The sequence below is a fragment of the Falco peregrinus genome, chromosome 2, assembly GCF_023634155.1.
Source record: "Falco peregrinus isolate bFalPer1 chromosome 2, bFalPer1.pri, whole genome shotgun sequence".
Taxonomy (NCBI): domain Eukaryota; kingdom Metazoa; phylum Chordata; class Aves; order Falconiformes; family Falconidae; genus Falco; species Falco peregrinus.
In genome coordinates, this window is record NC_073722.1 from 47,937,872 (window position 1) to 47,959,335 (window position 21,464).

The 21,464-nt window shown below is 45.0% G+C and overlaps 1 long non-coding RNA gene across 3 annotated transcripts; it reads left to right on the forward strand.

Annotated features, from left to right (window-relative positions):
• The first annotated feature begins 3,453 nt into the window (after window positions 1-3,453).
• On the forward strand, window positions 3,454-21,368 carry LOC114012974 (uncharacterized). 3 transcript variants are annotated; one of them, XR_008745545.1, is made up of 5 exons: window positions 3,454-9,239; window positions 9,335-9,424; window positions 11,261-11,410; window positions 15,247-16,715; window positions 17,631-21,368. It is a non-coding gene; the product is annotated as an uncharacterized LOC114012974 (long non-coding RNA). The 3 variants fall into 3 exon arrangements; XR_008745543.1 differs by having other exon boundaries at window positions 15,247-21,368; XR_008745544.1 differs by lacking the exon at window positions 11,261-11,410 and having other exon boundaries at window positions 15,247-21,368.
• Window positions 21,369-21,464: the final 96 nt, after the last annotated feature.

The window sequence follows — 21,464 nt, forward strand, 5'->3', positions numbered from 1 at the left end:
ATTTTCTGATAGAATAATGAGGCCTTTTAGTTAAAATAAGAAACCATGAGTTTGCACGACACTCCACCTCATCTGTTGGAAGGCTCTTTTCCTGTGCTGTTCCTTTTGTTAAATTTAGTCTTTTCAGATTTCTCAAGTTTATCTGAATTTGCTAACTTTCCTCTCTGATTTATGTCCATAGTCCGGACTAATTCCACCACTCTCACCTTTATTATTCAAGATCTGTAACAATGTAGCGGAAGGCCAAATTCTGCTTCTGGTGTTGGTTGACCATGTAAGAAATTACTTTTTCTACATGTTTTATATTAGTATTTATTTCCTATAGTAAATAATATCTATCTTAGAATCTCTTTAGGTCTGGTCACTATACTGTGCTTTTTGTAGCATGCTGAACAAATTATATTTGCATTAAGGGTGGAGGTTTTTTGTGTGTTTCTCCATACCTTCCTTGAAGGACAACTTTATTCTTCTCATTCCAGGAGATGGAAAAGAAGCTGCCATGGGTATTGCGCAGCTTCCTTTCCTACAGATACCCTGCTGGTGCTTGTCACAGGCAGAATCTTGGATGGGGTGGTTATTTAGTTTGCGTTTACAGGGCAGTAATGAGCAGTAGTAAACAGTGAGCCCATGGGCAGACCTTGCTCACCTGGAGGATGCTTCTCAGTCCTTGCTGCTTGAGGGCGGGGGAGGTTTGGAGGTGGACATTCTCTACATGCAGCGACTGCAGCCTCCCCTCTCCTTAGTGTCACCATGGCTGCAGGTGGGATCCCACCCATGTCTCATACCTGCTCTGTGGTCTCTACCGCAGTTACAGTCGGCATCTTCAGCAAGCTCCAAAGTCTGGTCCTCCCTTCTGCTGGCAAGAAAAAGACCAAAACCAGTTGTATTTAACACTTGTGGAGTGAAGAAGCCCGAGCGCTATGATGCGTGGTAAGGAGAGAGAACACATTGTCTTTCCGATTATTCTCTCCTTTATCCTTCCCCTTGAGTTTCTGCAGCGTTGATGGTTGTTACCATGTACATCTCTGCCTTGGATTGGCAGCTCATGCCAGACTGAGCAATGAAAGAGTTTAAAAGTATAAGGAGCATCCTAGGGCAGGGGAAAGAAGAGATTTGTGTGAGAGAAGGGTGATGTGATGTAGTGAATGATGCAGCTGTTGTCTGTCTTGTGTCCATGCGCTGCTTCGAAGCTGTCCTGCATCTCGAAAGCCTTCACATCTCTCTCTCTGGGGCTCAGAAAGATGATCAGAAGCTTGTTCTTGGTTCACGGCTCATATCGTGAACCTGTTCGTGGTAACATCCAGAGCCCGTTTGTGGTTCACACTTGTGCTGTATGCGGTTCTGTACTTTTGGACAAGCAGTTCCCTGATCATGGAGAGGGGATGAGCAACGCTGGGAAACCTGTTCAGGAGGGGTGACACAACCCACGTGGCTGTGTGATATGGCAGACTGGCCACGTGACGGCGTGATAACATCTGGCACATGGCGGTTCTGACCGCAGGTACAGAATTCAGTCGTTGGATGGGGAGATGGGGGGAAAAACCCAGAAGAATTAAAAAATCTGCTTGGGGAAAAAAAAGAAAAAAGCTCTTGGCCTTCTGGATGTACTCTGAACCAGAAAAAACCTGCACACGTAACAGTTCAAGTAACAAGCCATAAAAGAGACCACACTGTGAGATGAAAGATTTTTTTTTTTTTTTTTTTACTTGAGATACCAGTGATGAAAACTGCCGGAGGATGTTGCAGTCAATGACTTAAGGATGGAATTTCCACATTTCTTCTGGGTTCTCTTGGTTATGCGGAGTGACGCCAGCCCTTTGGGGTTACTTGAATGCTGATGGTTTTGTAACAGTCTCTAACGTGCAGGGATTTTATTTTGGACATCAGCACTCCTATCTCATAAGTGGATTTGGGTGACGTTTTCATGTTCCTGTCCAGGAAACATGAGAAATTCTCTCCTGTTCCTCCTGCATGGTCAGGGGAGGCAGGGGAGAAAAGAGGGCTTGGTTAGCGCTCTCAATAAATGAATAAAACTGTCTCTTCAAGATCACATTGCCTCTTGTGTTAAGAGATGTTCTTTGGAGCACTTCCAAAGATGGTCTTTATCTTACAGGAACGAAGATATGTATATGACTGTGTTTGCAGTTTCCAGTAACGCTGCTGTGATTTTTGCTTCTGATTGAGCAGACGTGAACAGAGCTGCTAAGTGGTAGGTAGCAGGCACAAGCAGTTGGCATTGCTACATGAGGTTTATATGGCTTATAGTTTGCTTTAATGGTGGACACCACCAGACTTGCTCCTGCTGTTCTGATGCACGATGTGGAGGTCTTTAAAGTTGTTCAAATGAAAAAAAAAAAAATAAAAAAAAAAATTGGGTTTCCTCAGCCCTAACTTTAGGATTTTGGTTCCTGATGTTATTGGCAGTTTTACCAGGCCAGTACTGAGATGGGTGACCTGAGGTAATTTTTCTGACTTCTAGGAGGATTCTTTAACCTATTTATTACAGGCATAAGTATGTTCCACTTTGGCATAGAGGCATTATGGTATTGCAGTGACTAATGCAACTCTAATGCTGCTGTAGCAGGTTGGTTTGAAAACCCCAGGTCAAATAAAAGTTAGGCTGGACATGGTGACTGTTCTCAATTGCAGCAGGTTTTTGTGACATTAGTAGTTTTAAAAACACAGTGTTCTAGGAAGAGTTTGTAGCTGTGGCAGTAAATGCTTCTTCTAGCTGTCACCCCAGGTTTCATGATAGAATTGTCTGTTTGTATGTGTATGCACATGCCCCTGGTCATGGCTACTTGCAAAACTTACTTGAATAAATTACAGTGAAGTGTCTGTTATGCTTTCCCAGGCAGCTGTGTTGTCCTCTGGCTGTCAAGAAGTGAGCTTCTCTGCTTCCTGTGCCGTGTCCTCGGGCGCCGCAGTGTGCTGCGCATGGTGAAATCAGGGAATTTCAGTGAGCTAGAGAAGGAAGTGAACGTTCTGTTCTCCTGCATGGTCGTGGTCATGGCCAAAAGTACACAGATAAAACTGGGGGTGTGTGAAAGGGGACATGTTCAAAGAACTGTGGGAAGCATACTCTTTATCTTGAGCAGATAGATGCAAAATCCCTGGATTTTCAAATGTAAGTCTCCAGCAGAGGAGTTTTGTGACCCTAACACAGCTGTGCTGTCTGCATGCCTTTTCATTAAGATAAACTGTGAAGCAAATGCCATGTTACACAGCTAGCAGGTAGTTAAGCAAAGGGAATTTCACTTTGCTGCGGAGACGGGAAACCACAATACGTGTGTCTTCCTCCAGGTTATTCAGTGGGCATTTAGAGAAAATATCCTGGGGGTGGAGGATGTGGAGAAGATCGTGAAAATCTTAAGTTTAGGTTCCTCTAGTTCATTCAGACACTCTCTTAATAGATCTGCTGGGTGGGTGGGGAGGGCTGTGTTGTGCCACAGATAGCTTTAAGAGCTCTCCTGTCATTTGTTAGTGGTATCAAGATGTGTAATCACATTATAGTCAGTATACCTGTTGTAAAGGGCACTACTTCCAAGTGCCTTCAGCAAACGATGCATTTACAGTAAGGCTATTAAAATGGGTTCCTCAGAAAGGTCCCTTTTAAAAGCAGCAATTGGAAACTACAGGTTTTGGACTGCTTGCTTTGTGCTGTTATGACCAGGGACCAGTCTTACTGACTGGCAAACACTAAGCAAAATGTTTTTTCTGCTGAACAGACTAGCTGAAGGTAACCTGCAAATAAAGAAAATCTGACTGGTGATGTTTTAGGTTTTGGGCTGGGTTGTTTGTTAATATATGATAGAATTTTTGGAGGTATTTTAAGTGAAGGAGGCAACGTAGGTCAATGGCCAGAAACCAACAATTACTGCTTGCTTGGTACCATAGGGATGTCTATCCTTTCAGTTGGATTGCTACCTGGATTGGCCCTTTTTGGTGTATTTTACAGAAACAAGTTAAGTAAAGTGATATCTGGACCCAGAAGAGCATTACGCAATGTCAGACACTCAGTAATTTCAGTATGTCCTTCAGGTAGTTACACTGTAGTAGTGGTACATGTGCACCAGCACATAATTTACAGTCATCAAAAGAAATTACATCATCTGCTAATGTGATTTTTTTTCCCTCTTACATGTCCATTTTCCAGATGCTCAGAGACAGCTAGAATGAACAAGACTAAAATCCATTATGCAAACACCCAAAGACAGATTTTCTGTAGGAATCTCCCAGAAGCAAGAAGAGGTGCAGAGCTTTGTTCCCTGCGCATACCAATACAAGAATGTGAAAACTACAGTCCTTGGTAAAGAGTCTAGGATCAGCCTCTGACAGAGGCCAGTGATGAAAAATAGAACGATGACTATACATTTGTGCTGTTTCTAATCTTACTTCCCTGAGGATTCCGTGCTGGCTTTTGTCACCTAGTGATTGAGGGACTTCTGAGCCTTAAATCTTCTTTCCTTCGGTTCATCTGATCATTTTGGAAACCGTTTATCCTTTTGCCATCCAAAACATCCCATGGCAGTGAGTTACTAAATCTGATTATACCTTTTCTGTGCAATAACTTTATGGTTTCAGCATTTTTCATTTTCACTTGATACTGAATTCTTGCATTGTGAAAAGCAGCAAGTACTAATCCTCCATTCTCCACCTTGTTTGCTCATGATTTTATAAACCTCAGACATCAGTCATGTCTTTTCCTACTTAAGAAGTTTGAGTTTAAATATCTTTCCTTGCACGGAAGCCTTTCTGTGTATCTCTATCTGGTTCCCTTTCTAGATATTCTGTATGTTGTCTGCATTTCATTGCTTAGAAGGTGACCCAAGCTGTATAGTGGTGATGAGAACTGGATTTGTAAGTTAGCACAGTGTCTTCGGTTTGACTCTCCAATTCCCAGCTTCTTTTTGTCTTTGTCATGGCACCCGATCACTGCCCTGGTATGTTCAGGGAGCTTAAAACGAACCTTGAAATGGCAAAAGATGTAACGTTTCCTGACTGACTCACAGAAGATACTCTGCCTATAAATGCTAGTTCACACTTTCTGTGGGAGGTTGTGCCAACCTGTATCAGTTAAGACATGGATTTGTGATTTTTACAAAAGCTTGACTTGCTAGAAAGGGTGAGGAAGGCTTTGCGTTGTTGTAAGTTATAGTCATTGGTCCTCTCCAAGTTCCATGCCTGTTTCCTTCTGTTCCTGTCTCCCCTCCCAAATGACCCAGCTCTGAGAAATGGAAGGGAAAAATCTTCCCTAAAACTGTTTTGGTTCTTTTTCTGATTCTGAAGGAAAATACTCGAGTTGTGCTTCAGAATACCAGTAGTTCCCAGCATTACAGAAGCAAATAACTTTCTTCGTTTGATTGTAAGAAGGGGAGCTGAGAAGAAAACAGAAAGCTGGTCCTGCATGTGAGGAATTCTATTTCAAAAGCCTTCCCAAACACCGGGGTGGAAAGTGCTGTCGTTTTTGCAGCAACTGAGGAGTTTTGTCATTGTCTTTACTGGTTTGAACTACTTCTGGTTTTGTGGAAAGGTAGAAGCATGAGAAACTTTAAATGTTAATGGTATGTGCTGATACATCCTTGATCCTACAGAATCTTTAAGCATCAGGTCTCTTTTGCATATGTGTTCAGGTGTACTGGGAGGTTCAAATGTATGTTAAGAAACTTAGGTGTTTAGGAAAGTTCTGGGAACTTTCTGAGAACATTACTGTAGTACAATTGCTGAAGCTTTTAATGAATTTTTTTAGACTCTTAACATCTGAAACACTAGTCTTACTCTGAAACTGTTGATCTTTTTCTTTTTGGAAAAACTGAAGGAAAAATGTAATGAATTTTTCAGCCTTACCACAACTAAGGCCAATTCTGGGGTCTTGCTGCCCCAGGGAGATGGGACAGGCTGTATTTATGATGTGGAAAAGGATGAAATACTATTTCGGACCAAGATGAGATAGAGGGTTAACTGGTTTTTCCAAGGTATTAGTTGATCTAGTGAAAGATACAGTCTTTCTACAAATCCTTGCCCTGAAATAACAAGCACATCAAAGATGACATCAGACCTTAGTCTAGTGTTTAAGTTCCATTTCTGCAGGATGTATTACCTTCCAGCCCCTCTGCTGTGTCTCTTTGTGAAGTCTTGTTGTATTTGGGCTGCGATGCAGAGCCAGCATTAAGTATGCATTGTGTTTTCTTCAGTTTTACTTGATTTTTATTCCTTTCCCAGATGACTTTGGCTGGCATTCCTCTTATCACTATGAGACAAAGTACTATTTGTTTTCTTGCCTTTTGTTTTGTCCCCCAGCCCCTTTTATATAATTTTGTCAGCCCTCAAGTGTTTTCCTTTGTAGCAGAAGACACAGCTCTGCAGCAGGTGTGTCTCAGTTTCGGGTATATGGTACCTCTGCTTACAAAGTCAGAGCACCCAGCTGCAGCCAGAGAGACCTCCCCTTAGCAGGGAGGCGGCTGTAGCGGTGTGTGTGCAGTGTCCTGTCCCTGCTCTGCTCCCACAGCCACCCTCCACCTGTGCAGAGAAGCTGAAAGTGAAGCCAGAAGTGCAGTTCTCACCAGTGCTGCCAAAGACAGGATTGCTTTCTTGGTGTTTCTCCCACATCAGCCCTTCCACTCATCACCTTGTCCATAAATTTAGTGCCCTTCTATGCTGTCCTTTTTTGCAGCAGTGCCGGGCACTCCTTTAGCAACACCAGACTGGACAAGTCAGGGTTACTGGGAAGCTCTGAAGCTGGCCTGAGTTCTGCTGTTACAGACCTGGCTGCATCCTGCTGCATGCTGATGTATTTCACCCCCGGCACAGGTCGTAAAACCCCATTGCTGCTCTGCTGGTGGCTCCAGCAGCCTCCTGCCCTGTGCCTTCCCCACCCGTTGCAGGCACTGAGCAGTCCCTGGCAGAGGAGGCTTTTTGGAGTCACGCTTGGGTGTTAAGTCACTCCAGTCTCAGCTGTTTCAAAGGAACCGTAGGTGCTTTAACCACTCCCAGTCTCTGTTGTTAAGACTAGGGCTGCCTTGCTGCTGTGAGGCTGAGATCTAGAAAGTCATCTGGTGAATTGGATCGAGGTGTTAAAAATCCAGGAACTGTGTTCAGTGCATCAGGCATTTTTTGTTACCAGATAGGGGGGTGGCACAGGAAGTGTACTCCCACCCCCCCACCCCCAAGTTTTGCATTAGCCACTGGTGCTGATGAAAGCCCAGCCCAGCTTAAGTATGTTGATGTGACTCCATTACCACTGTGTCAGGGAACAGGAAGGTAGAAATGGATAGATGCTATCACTGAGTCTGACCCTAATGAAATAAGTGCCACTATGTTAGTCATTGCTAAGGTGGTGGCGGTTAGTGGAAAGGCTTGTACAGGAGCCAAGAAAAAAGTAACAAAAGGTTAAGCCTGGAAGGGCGGAGAAGGGAAGAGTTGGGCAAAAAGAGGAACTGAGGAGCTGGCAAAAGGGATTCAACTTCTTGTAAACATGCAGTTTTGTGAAAACATGGCTAGGATCTGCATAGTAGAAGGTTTTTGGAGGCTGGAAGAACAAAATCTCTTGTCTTTTATAACTTTTCTACTCCTGACTAGCGCAACAATGATGCAGAATTTTTGTCTGTATTTCACATCCTTGGATTGGGGGAAGCATCCAGATGATGCACCTCCCAGACATGCACTTGGCAGAACATGGAACCAAGTCATTTCCAAATTGCAGTATTTGGAGAATCAGTGAAAACAGGGTGGGATGTTTGAAAGAATTGACAGTACCATGCCTGGAGGTACTTAGGAGGTTTTGAAAAGCTGTTTTGGTTTTTAGAGAAAGCTAAATTAGCAGAACCAAATCTTCTATTGAAACTTAACCTCAGTTGATTCTTCCAGGGGAAATGTAGAAAGAAAGACTGCCTATGAACCAGAAGGCCGAGGTGAAGAGTGGGCTTATCTGTAGGTCAGAAGAGCCAGGTTCAGGTCGTCTTCTAGATAGTCTGTCTAAGCCCCTGTCGGTATTTGCATACGTAGTGGAAAAACTTCATCAGGACAGAAGGAAGAGGCATCTCTGAACAACCTGTTGCTTAGAGCGCTGCTCTGCAGCAGGAGAAGTTCCTGCCCTACCACCAGATGTAGGTGCACACATGTACGTGATTTAATCAAAAATACACTCTTCCGCTGTATGCCTACATGGATTTTGGAGATTCTTTGCAGGCAGTGTAGTGAGCAGCTGTGGGAGGCGGTGCACAGCGTTGTTTCTCTTCAGTTTGTTGCAGAAGTACTGCATAATGTGTGTCATGTTTGAAAAGGGTAGATGGCAGGAGGCAGCTGCTAGTTTATGTGGTCCTTGGAGTCAACTTAAGTGCTGTGGAGGAAGGGTGAGAGGGATTGCTCCATCCCTGGGAGTGCTCTGCTGGGCCTCGACATGCTCCCACAGAGCAGGGTAGGGCTAGCAGAGAGCTGCAGCAGGCTCTGCAGGCTGCAAGGGCTCCTTGTAGGAGAGAAGTACGTAAGCACAGTGGCAGAAAAAGGGGGTAACTTTTTGTAGCGACCAAGTGGACACTGCATGGAGTTTTTCCGATCAGGGAAACTAATGGAACTCGCTGTACTGGAAAGACTAGGAGGCAGGCTGTGTGGTTTCCTTGCCTCTTGCAAGTATGTAGCTGGACTTCTCTCAATCTTCCGCTCTGTTGTCATTTTATAATCCTTTAAGTCCTCTGGCCTTTTGTCCAATTCCACCCACCATGCTTTTCTTGATGTACAGTTTTCAAAGCATGGTATAGTACTTCAGCTGTGCTTTATAAGCACCATATGGAGCAGAGGGCTCTCTTCGCATCCAGCTGACAGCTGTCCTGTTTATTCTCTGCACTTTGCTGTCTGGCTTATTTGCAGAAACCTGTGACTCAATCCAGCCTCTGAACCTTTTTGAGGAATTGCCTCATTAGTGATTTCTCATCGTGTATTTGTGCAATTCATTGTCCTCAAACTATGTATTTGTCCTTGCTGAATTGCCAGCATTTCCCAAACCACCTCCCCAGTTTGCCAAAGCCATTCTAATTCCTTTCACCAATGCACTGGCACCTTCTTTTCATTTGAGATCTGCACGTGTATAATATATAAATAAATATAATAATGTAACACATAAATATAAAATAGACCTTTTCTGTCCCATGCAATAGTGAAAATATCTGATTGTTACATCCAGGACCCATCTTTGAGGAGCCTTGCTGATATATTCTCCTGGACTGATTTTTGCACCCCTTGAGGTAATGTTTTTTAGTTTGCTTATTGAAACATCATGTGAAAATGACACTCTGTCAGTAGCTCTCACGATATCTACTGTTTTTCTTCTGTCTACAAGAGCTGTTACCCTGAAAAAGGAGGAAATGGTTTGACCATGAGTAGCAGCCAACATGGATTTGTCAAGAATAAATCACCTCCCTGCTGTCAGGTAGGCACTTAAAAATCACCTGCTTGTTCCTTTTGGTGGGACATTGAAGTTAGTTTGTTTTCATTTTAAAGATGTTTGTTCTTTCCAGGCTTCTGAAGTTTCATCCATGACTTCCCAAACAATATTGAGTATCTTAGGGAATTCAAAAAGTTCAAACAATTTTTTTTATTATAAACTTTGCGATGATTAGCATCAACGCAGTCACTTTGGAAAAAACTACCATGTCCAACAGATCCCTAGTATGAGGTCATGCTCCCTTGTTATCACTTGTGTGTGTTGTGTTAACCGCTCTGTTACAGCTGACTTCTGGAAGGACGGCAGGAACCGTGCACTTCTTTTATCAGATTCCTCCAGTCCTTTTCTCTTAGTCAGAGTCCAACTCCTTCCTTTGTCAGTCTCTTTTAGTTTAATGTCAGGGTCCTAAATGTGGTATGCACGCAAGTGAGGTTCAGGACACGCTGAAGTTCAGTGTAATTATATATAGGTTCACTGTCATATTAAGATCAGAAAATTGATAACATCAGTAGTGAGTAATGCCCTTCTTCTCTTCACTGTAAGTCCCAGCGGTTCAGTTCCTGGCTTAGAAAACAGCAGAAGTGTGTTGTGCTTGGTCTTGCTCTAGTTCTTCAGTAGATGTAGTTCAGCATCTCGGGGCCACTTCATGCAGCCGAGGAAAGTGCAGAGGTTGCAGGTCGCATTTGTGGTGCACCCACAAACTCATGGGAGAGTTTCCAAAATGACTGCTTGGTTTTAGCCAATGCCACTGTTACCTCACCTTCGTGAGCAATGGAGCCACATCAGCATTGTAATACAGAGGAGGGAATACTGCAGGCACTGACAATAAGCGTGAGGGATTTTTACATTATCGCCCACTAGTTTGCACATGGTCTGGTGTGATTCATCATCTTCACAAAATGTGAGAGCAGCTGCAAAGAGAGTGATTTAGAAATCTCATCCAGTTGAGCCATGAGGAAATCAGACATAACAAAAAGGCGGAAACAGTCGCTGTATCCCAGGCTTACCATAAAACTCTCACAAGTTGCAAAAAGCTACAAATGTCATGGACCGTGAAGTCAAGGAAGAAGGGATAGCTCTGAACAATATCCAGCCAGGAGAGGAAGGTGTCTAATGTATGTATAGCAAAACCACACTGTCAGGATTTTAACATGCTGTGATTTAGGGGACCTAGTTATAAAATAGGTACCTGCATTAGACCTCCCAGGTTCTCAAGGCACTCTTGCTTTCTACCAGTCTGTTAGCTGAGTTTTCAAAACAAGCCTGTGCGTTAGAATTGAGGAATTTCTAGTCTGCAAAAAACCAGTAGATTTCTTTCCTTCCTCTTCACTCTCCCTTCCTGCCAACAATGGACTGTGTAGTCTTATAAACACTTCAGAAGTGTTTGTTTTAGAAGCCATGCCAAATACACCATTTTTCTGAATATCCAGCACTGGTTCCTGAGACAAGTGACTTTTTCTAGTGTTTTAGCTGAGGTTTTAGGTGTCTCCTCTGTATCTCTGTAGGGTATTTATTTACCTGTAGATCTTGAATACTTTGAATGTGACAGTTAATAAATAAATATATAAAATCTATTTCAGGATTGGGGTTGGTGGGGGCGGGGCAGGAGAAAGGGGAGAATTAGGTCTATTTTTTTTAACAGTAATTATTCATCAAATTCAACGAGCGGGTGGGTTGTTTGGCTGGTTTGGGTTGTTGTTGTTTTTTTTTTTTGCTTGACTGGTGTCAAATAGCTCAATCTAAGGTCGCTCTGGTAGTCCTGGTAAGCACATTGAATGTGAGCATCAGGCTGGCCCTGGAACTAAAGGTGGTTGTCCTTAGGCAGAGCACTACCAGCAGGTCGAGAGAGGTGATCCTTCCCCTCTGCTCAGCACTGGTGAGACACATCTGGAGCAGTGAGTCTGGTTCTGGGCTCCCTAGTATGAGAGAGACGTGGACATACTGGAGAGATTCCAGCGAAGGGCCACAAGGGTGATTGAGTCCTTGGGGTATCTGCTGAACAAGGAGAGGTGGGAGCTGGGACTGTCCAGCCTGGAGAAGAGGAAGCTCAGCGGGGTCTAAATACCTGATGTGGGGACAGTACAGAAGATGGATCCAAGACTTTTCTCATTGATACCCAGTGACAGGACAAGAGGCTGTGGGCACAAGCTGAAATACATGAAATTCCATTTAAATATAAGCAAAAACTTTTCTACTGTGAGGGTGATTGAAACCAGGAGCAGGTTGCATAGGGAGGTTGTGGACTCTTCATCCTTGGAGGTGGTCAAGACCTGACTGGCCACAGCCCCAGACAGCCTGCTCTAGCTGCCCCTGCTTTCAGCAGGCGGGAGTTGAACTGAATGATCTTCCGACCTTCCTCTCCTCAAGCTCAACTGTTCAGTGATTTTTGTAAACTTGCCATTGATTGTGATAGTCATAAATCTGATCGTGGTGAATAATTCATGCCTAGACCTGCTGTCTTCATTCAGAAGTTCCAGTAAGTTTCTTTCTGTGTTTCCTTTAGGTACTGGCTCTGTGCCAGTGTCCTTTTCTGTGTAGTTTAATCCCTACCAGTACTCTTGCATGCATACACAATTTTCCATTATGGCTTTAATGGATGATTAAAAGCTATTCTGCTGTTTATTTCCTAAGAATCCTTTCCTTCGTGATCAGGATGGGGTTGGCTGTACTGGGCACTTGCTGGTTGTTCTATAGCTGGGAATGTTAGTCAGTATAGCTTTTGAAGGTGACTGGGTTTTTTTTTCTTTTTTCTTTTAACGCACTTGAAAAGTTGCATGATCATTGTAATTATTTAAGTACATAACCCCCAAACAGGGGCATGGTCTTAAACTGCAGCGGTGTGTCAGGCCTCAGAGTTAGCCTCTTCAAACCAGGCATGTCAAATCAGTGACTGCCTAAAAGTGCAAGTGGATGCGATTTTCTGGTCCTTGCAAAAACCAAGACAGCTTGGGTAGAGAACCAGGCCTGCCTGCTTGCTTATTCTTTGTCAGGCACCAGGAGGAAAATTATGTGGAAGACACTGGAAAGAGGAGCCCTGGTGGAGCCTGTGACCATACACAGTGGCTGTACAGGAGACCTGAAGCTGAGATTTTTGGCGTACTCAGCCCAGAGCTTTCTCCATGAAATCACAGGGTTGTCTCATTGAAATGATGTCAAAACAGTTGTACTGCTTGCACAAAGCTTGTTCTGGTTTGTGTTAGTACCATCTCTAGAAGAACAGCAGGGATGCCCCCGTGTTGTGCACAGTGCCATCAAACACAGCGCTGAAATGAGTCACAGCTTTGTTTTCCTCAAGTTGAAAGCTGCATAGAGGAGACTTTTAAAGTCCAGTCAAACATTAGCCTTATAACTGTATTAACACCAGCTTGTAGACAGAGTGATCAAAGACACAAGCCCAGCTTCTCGCTTACAGACTTGGGAGTCCTTTTCTGTTGTTGGGGACATTGTGTGTCCCTCTGGTTAAGGTGGCAACCAAGGAGATCAATTTTGTGGAAATCTGTTACAAGTTATAATCTGTTCTCACTATTTGTTTTTCAATATTGCAGCAAAACAGAAATATTTGAATGTGTGTATAGTGTAGGCATCCTTCTGGGGCTTGACTCAAAGTCGTTCAGTTGCTCAGACCCTAAAACAGGTCCAGGTATAAATTTTGGTGACTGCAGGATCTGGGTTGTTTACAGCTGCTGGGAATGCAAAGGCACAAGCTGACTGCTGGCAATCTTAAAAGGTAGCACTTGCCTTTCTAGGCTGTGAGAGTGGCTTTTACTGCTCGAGTATTTCCCAACCTAGTTACTGCCCAGTGTGTGTAGCAACCGACATTAATGCACGCAAGAGAGTGCAGCAGAGGCAGGGGGGAGAGTGTCCTCATACTGTTTGCAACACTGCACGTTAAGTTCCTTAGCTGTGCTAAGAGGAAGTGGTTATTCAGTTTAGCTGCCATTTCAGGAAGGATAAAGCTCTAGTAAACTTTCCCTGAGAGAGTCACCTGGAAACCACAGAGGTAAAAATTAGCATTTGCCCACTGCCTGTCGAAGGAGCTGGTGGTAGTGGGAAACAGGACAGGGTGAGCACAAGCCCTGACTTGAGGAGAAAGGCAAGACCAGTGCAGTCCCCACTGCACAGGAGTTACACTGGTCAGCACATGCTGGTTTTTGCCCCCAATGGCTGTTGTTAGGAGTTGAAGATCTTTGACATTTTGTAGGAGGGGGTGAGGTGCCGTGAGACAGGTGTGTGTAGGTGCCACAAAACAAAGCCTCAAAACGGTTCACAAAATAAGCTGTCACCCGTTCTTTGGGTGATGGTGGCAAGGTGGTTGTGCTCGTCAACTTTTTCCACTGCATGTTGTGCCTCCCCAGGAGCTGTCGCTGCACAGAGAGTTCAGGGGATTCCACATCTGGTTATCAAAGGATGGATCTTATGTAGGAGGGGAAAGCCTGCCTGCACCCCACACTGGCTCCTGGTCTCGGCCACAGAGATTCATGTAAAAAGATGACTTATTGCACATAACTATCTCTAAAACACTCTGGTCTAGTCTCCCTTGTTGCATCAGTGTCTCTTTCAAACAATTTCTGCCTTATTCCCCTTTCCAGATCCTCTCTGCTTGGCGGTGAGCGCTGCAGAGCCATCCCTTCTGTGAACTCCTGACTTGCATATAACACAAGCCTTTTGGGCTGTCAGAGACCTCCCATCAGTCCCAGCACACCACTGGGCACGATCTGTGTCCTGTATGTTTTGGAGTATCTCTCTTGCAAGAAGACTGGCCCTGAAAAGGTGTAAAACCTCGCAGGTGCTGCAGGGGAAAGTGTTGATGTTACCTCTGGAGCTGAAATGCCTTCTGATGACTGCTTGTCTCTGTAACACAAGAGATAATTGAAGAAGCAAGGGCAATTGTGTGGTGCTTTTAGGGCCAAGCTGTGTGTCTTGGTGATCAGAGGCACTTGACTGGAGTGGCTGGTGTCACGGGCTCTGGGTTCTGCTCCAAGAACTGTTGTTGTTTGAGTGTGATTGGAATAGGGCAAAAGTGGGATCCGATGATCAGCGAGTGGACTGCTCAGGGGAGAGAGAGAGGGCCAGGCCTCCTCAATCCTGTTAAAAGAGATTACTTGTGGTTTTAAAGCGATTTTAGTGTCATAGAAGAGCTGTCAAAATTCTGTTTGTTTGGGTTTGTTTTTTTTAAAAAAAAAAAAAAAGAGGTGCAAGCTTGGAGGCAGACAGAGCTTATTTTGCAGCATTCACCCTCTAATAAAGGCTAAAATACCTTCTTGTATACGCACTTCTTCTTGTGCCAAAACCTGCATGTGTGTGGCTATTGCCTGCTACACGTGTTTCAAATTCCCTACAAACCACACCATTCCTTGAGCACTCCCTTGTGATGAGGTGTTACCTTCATCTATTGTCTCTTCAGCTTCCCTTTAGGGCGCTACTTTTCATGGCTAATTTGAGGCTTGACCTTGCAATTACTGGTACCATGAGCTTCAGCTTTCTGTTTAAAAGCTGCTCTCAGGACGTAGCTGTATAGAGATGAGGTTAGTCTGGATTTCGCTTGCTCTTCCTGCAGAATGTTCTGTAGGATCTTCTCTTGCTCTGGTTTCGCATCTCTTCTTCTCTTAACACATTTAGCCAGGGAAGAGCATCCTGGACAAATGAGTACTGGTAAATGGGAGGCTGTTGTTTTAAGAGCAATTAAGAGCATTAGAGTAGATCAGTATGGACCTTATTAATGAATTTTGTAATTACAGTATATCTTTCCACTCCTGCCATTGATAAAGGTAAGTTGTAATAACATTTAAACCTCATACTCTCTCCAGGCAGTTGCATTTGGTGTGATGCCCCTCCTCTGCGTTGTGCAGCGCTGAAGCACAGACACACTTCCTGCACGTTTCTGCTTCATTTCTGGTGTGACTGGGGATGCATCCCTCATCCTAAGAATCATCTCACATACATTCACAGTTGCCATCTGTTTGGTCCTTAACTACAGGTACAACTTGTCCCTCCCAGGTCAAGGTTTGCTGGCCTCATAGCAGAGGAGATGTGTTGTTGGAGAGCTGTCACTGGGAAGGAGACCTTCCCCGCTGCTGTGCCCAGGTAGGCCTGCACAGAGGTACCCTAACGTGGGGGAAGATGCCCCCCTTAAAACCACTTCCTTTCTTGTGCCCACCACATGTGTGTGTAACAGGTGCTGTTTCAGTGCATCATTTAACTGCCTGGAAAACAGGGTGTGTTTCAGGGGCCAGGCCACGCAAGGAGGGGTCTGGAAGATGCAGGCTGCTGGTGCTCACCTTGCCTCGCTCTGCTGCTGTTGCTTTTCTGGCTCTTTGCTTTGACTGTCCCGTTGTGCCATGCGGGTGGCAGAGGTGGGCTTTTGCAAACTGCTTGAACAAGTCTCAGATGCCATTAAGAGATAGGAACTGCTCTAGCTCTTACTTTCTAGGGACCCTAAACCTGTTCTCTTAGGGGCTTGTTCAGTGGCTCTGGCAGTGCAGAGTGGTCAGTGCTGAAGGAGCAGTTCATAAAATGTACCCGGTAGGTGTATCTCATGTGTGACATGTTCCTGCTGGTAAGGACCAACCTCTGCTCAAGGTTAGGGTTCAGGTTAGGAGTGGGTTTGGTGGTGGGCAAAGAGGCTGCTTATCACAGCAGCCAGGATCAAAGGAAGATCCATTTCCCTCCGGAGATGTCTGGTTCCCATCTGCTGGCTGTCATTGGAAGTGGTAAGTGGGAAAGCTCTGCCCTTCCAGCTGGCAGGGGTAAGAACGGGTCTTGCAGAAGGTGGAGCAGAAGGTGCTCAGTGCTGAGGTCAGAAGAGGAGCTGAGACCCACTAAATTAGATCTGCATCACCGAGGGCAAGTTCAGATGGTGGAAAGGAGGAGTAGGATGCTCTTTCAGACTCTGTTCAGCTGTTGTGTGCATGAGTCACTTCACATCCCACCAAGTCCCCCTTAATCAGCGATGTTCTTCCTCAAATGGCTGTGGACCTTCGCATGTCTCTCTGGATGCCTGAGCTTTCTTGAGATGTGGTGGTGATGGTCAGAATGAGGGGCTCATTCCTCTGTGGGTGTCTGAGCTCCTTTGTGGCTTTCGCTCCTCGAAGGAGCTGGAATCGCTTAGTTGAAGGAGATCTGACCTCCTCTCACCTCCTTCACTGCATGTTCCGAGAGGGATGGAGATCCTACCCTGCAGCGCGGTCCGAGATCTGCTTCCGGCTTTGCACCAGACAGGAAAAACCCAGGGCTTTGCGAGTGGGTCTGGTCACTGTTGGGGCTGCTCCCAGAGCAGGTATGTGTGCCTGTGGCTCTGCTCCCAGCCTGGGGCCCAGGTGGCGGGTGCAGGTGGCTGGCTCGGGTGAACCGCAGCTGGCCTAGCCCAGGGAGAGCTGTGGGGGCACAGCTGGAGGGAGACCACAGGTTGACACCTTGCCGTCTGGGCCAGCAAGGCACTGTTTCCCTTGGCGTGGGCTTCTCAGCAGAGAAGGCACCCCTGGGCATCGCCCAAGTCCGGACTGCTGTGGAGCAGGACAGGGAGCTGTGACACCCGCTGTCCCGTTCGGCCATGCCATTTTGGGCTGTGCGGGGCAGGTTTGGGATGGGGAAGTCTGGCTGCAGCAGGGACCCAGAAGCTCAGCAAGGCATGGAGAGTGCTAGTGCTGTCCGAAAAGCCAGTAGGGCAGATACCAGGCTTGCCTGGTAACGTGTGCGTCCCTCTTGTAAAAACTGCTGCGATATTTGTGTGTGACCAAGAAGGTGCTATTGGTGATTAAAAACAAACAAACAGTTGTTGTATGAAGACAGCTTTGACAAAGAGATTGGGTGAGTGCAGGAGCGGGGAGGAGGAGGGAAAGAAGGTAGCAGCTGTGACAGGGAGGGGGTGGAGGTGAATCAGCAAGCGCTGCAGAATTGGGCCCCACTACTTTTTCCTCCCTCCCACTCCTTGAGAAATTAAGAGTGTGAGAGCCTTGGGCAAGGTGAGTTCATGTGACATGGAGAAGGTGGGCATCCGCACAAGCAGCCAGATCTGCCCCACTCATGGGTACTCGGCCCATCTGTCAACCAAGTTTCCAGAAAGCATGCTGGAGGGCTGGCCTGGGGAAGGATGGTGAGGGAACAAGTGTGGTTAAGCCAAGTACATGCTTCAAATAGGTTGTTTTGGTGCCTTCTAGAAATAAGCTGTCTCATAACCCACCATCTGTTTCAGTGCTGTCTGCAGCAGAGCTCTGTGTGCTGTGAAAATATCTCAAGCTCCTGAGGGATGCTGTCGGCCATTATCAACACCATACATCCAGCACATGTTGTGAAGAGTTCCTGCACCAACAGCTTCTTACCAGTAAATGTAAAAAGAGGAGGGAAAAGTGGATGTACTACAGAGAAAGGGGAAGAACACACTGAGCAGCAGTGGGAGTGGAGACACAGAAGTGCTGGGCCAGTTGGGATGGTTGGTGCCTTTCAGGAGCCCCTGTGTAAGCAGTTTCTGCAGCACCTTGTAAATCCCCACCTCACCTTGCTGGAGTTCTGACCCCCTGGCTGGGACAGCCTGTGGGCAGGGAATCTTTGGCAAGGAATGCTTCAGTGAGGGTGCTGGGCTGCCCTTTGCCCTTGGTGAGCAATTTGAGGCATCAGGTGAGATGGCAGGAGTGCTTAACCCCATACCTCATCCCTCTGCTGAGGTCCTGCTGGCTTGAACTGGTGCTTTGTAAGTATTTCTTACACTGTAGGTTTTCAGTTGAACCTCCTCAGCTGAGAGCATGGTACTAGGAAATATTACTACAGCATACTTTGAATTCACATAGACTTTGTAGAAAAAGAATTTGAGACTTCCCTTTTCTAGAATGAGAAGCACTGCTGTTCTGAGTACAACGGTGTGGCATCTTGTTTGGAATTTCCCTTGCTTTCTATATATACACATGCAGCAAAGCCACAGGAAATGGAAGTTTAAAAAAAAATACCATAGAGTATAGGTGTCTGCTTCTTGAACAAATTTTACTCTTGTAGTCAGTTTTATTATTAGTGAGCACTTAATCTTGAGGTATCGTTTAAGGCTTGTTTTAAAAGATGTGATGTCCTAAATCATTGGAGGGGGAAGCAGGCGTTGCCTTAAAAGTTGCAGAAGACTTAATATGTTTTTTAGGTGCTATACTGCTTGTGCTACAGAAGACAGCATTGTTGTTGATCTCTCCCTTGGGGCTTTTAGGGTAGGGACCAACTTCTGAGACTTCTCCCAGTTGTATTTTCTGAGATTTAATGAGTCAGTCTTGTCTACAACTGCTGTCGTGATTGTGTGCTAAGGGCGTGCTTCTGCATGGCAACCAGCATAGTTATTGGTAAACAGCATTTACTTTAAAATCCCCCCCAAAATACATTATAATTAGGTTCAGGAGTAGTGAAAACCCACTTGCCAGCAGTTGGAGGATATGTGGTCTGAAAACCTAACTGTTGGTGAGACAGCTGCTCGGGAGCTCTGAGCTTTTCCTGGGTCTGAACCCGGCTCATTTGGAAAGCAAAACTGAGGAAGGTAATGAGGGAAAAATTTTAGGAGAAGGATGGACTAATCATGAAGGTAATTGGATAGATACATCTTGGCAGCTCTTTATACGCTAGGAAACACTCCTACAAGTCCCAGAAGAGACAGTTACCCTGCCTCCTCCCAGCCTCCCTGGACCTACAGAGGTACCGCTGTCTGTCTTCCACTGTTGGTGTGCCTCTCCAGTATGGGCATTGCTCGCCAGTAACGAGAGATTTACAGAAGCCTAAACAGGCATTAACTTTGCCTGAAAACAGGGTTTGTTTATCTTGGATGCCTTTTGTTACCAATACAGCAAATAAGGAACCGAGTCCCATATGGTCCTGAAGTTTTTCTGTATGGTTTCGAGTCTCTTGTGTGAGGACTTGTTTCTGCAGTTTTACACTTGGTATGTGTTACAGTGAACAACCGTAGTACAAGTGGATAATTAAAGTTTATGCTGTTGAAGGTCCTTTTCATTTTATGCAGTTACTTTCTTACTCATATGCTTTTTATTGCTTTCTTTTAGACAAGGAGCTGGGTTGCTTTTACCATTTTGACAGACAAGACAGGCACTACTTGGAGGGCCATCCAGGTGGCAGAGAATGCTGTTGTGAGGCCAGAAGGAGCTTTCCCTGATTTAAAGGATTCATGCTGGGAGCTCATGGCTGCTTTCACTTCAGTGTTGGGACAGTGGAGCCTGAGAAGTTTTATTCATTCTGGCCTGCAGCCTCAACTGTGATGTAGGTGGTGGTGGTGGTGATTGCTTGGGATGCCTTGATGCGTATGCTTTGCCTTGTGAGGAGAGGGCAAGTGAAGATTTTATGGTTTCTGAAGAGATCTACCAGTGACTGGTGTAAAAAGTCAAAGCGCTGGGTAATAGAAAGGTTGTCTTAGAAGGGACAGTTTACGCCCTATAAACTGAAACAAATATTTGCATGTAAGCCAGTGGTGGTTCTTTACAGTGTTTGTAACTGGTACCTTGGTTAAGCCAAGACAAGAAAGAAATAGGTAAAGCTTTTTATCAACAAGAAAAAAAACCCCACCAACTCTGTAGGAAAGGGTAAAGTGAAATATCTCTGAAGTGAGGCATTTTTATGCTGAAAGCCAGCAGCTCTGTCCTAGATTTTTGCCACAGGTGTTCAAATGCCAGCCACCATTTATTGCACAGCTTTAGGTGGTAGCTGTGATCTTTGCTTGATCTATGACTTGACCTGTTTGTGTCTGTTGACCCGCTGTGGTCCCTGTTGTAGGTATATCCATTTTCCCAGCATTGCAGTGCCCTCCTTTCCCAGGATTCATACTGATCTCTACTTTGACCAGGGACTGATTCACAGGTCTTAAATCCACAAGAATAGGTACTATCACTTTCTGTGTACTGCAGATTCTTGTATCTATTTCCAATAGTTTTAGGTCAGTCTGTCCACCTATACCCACAGCGATAAACATGAGTGGAAACCTATAGCAGACTGGAGCTTCTGATATATATTAAAGCAGTGATCATCTCAATGCAATAAAAAAAAAAGGTACTGCCACGATCTAACTTACAAACACAACAATAAAGTAACTGTCTTGTAATGTGAATCACTAGGAAAAAAGGTCCATATTTTGCTTTATCAATTGCTGGCCATATAGTATTGATATAGACTAAAGCTGTCAACAAGGCTTGTCTAATGAGAACAGTCAGCAAAACTTAAGATTAGCTTATGCCACAGGAAGTTTAATCATGTTTCTCAGCCTGTATTCTGTGGGCTGCATCTGATCTCTACAACCTTAAAAGGTGATGTATAGAGTGGTCACTTAAAAAAAACCCCACACATTTCTGCATGTTTGTGCATGTTGTGGAAAAACAAGCCAGTAATCAATCACAGGTGTGTAGTTAGTTGAAGATGAGATTAGTAAGAACCACTGTACCTGCACACTGGATGCAATGGCCCAGGCATCTTTTCTGGTAATATCCCACCGAAGACAACATTAGCATAAACCATCATCTTCCTCTGGGGCTGTAAAAGTATCAAGGAAAATATCCACAGTACTCCTAATGGGTAGTACTGGGCAGGAACCAAAGCAGAAGACAGGAGCGTTATCCAGTGTGAGTTTCCTTGAATTATGAAAGGCCATGGTTGTACTAGGCCTTTACTTTGTTATCCCATCCTCAAGTCCAGCTCTGACATGGTGAGAAACACCCAGAGCCAAGGCTGAAAAAACTGTGACCTTGTTGTATCTGTACACTTTATCTTCTGATACTTCTCAAAATAGTCCCCTGCTCTTTTAAGTTTTCTCCAGGGTAGATAGGACAAGAAGAAGAAATCTAAACTAGCACTGGTGTAGTCATAGATGTGTGGCAGGGCAGGGTGTTCAAGGTGTTCCTGTGCATCTGAAAGGCCATTCTTTCTCTTGTAAATCAGGAGTGATTTTTCATGATATTTGAAAATAGTCTGAGACACTAGTTATTGCTGAAGTAATAGCTCCTATCTGAAACAACAACATTTAGTTTGCCCTTAGTTTAGTTACTGGGCCTATTTCACATTT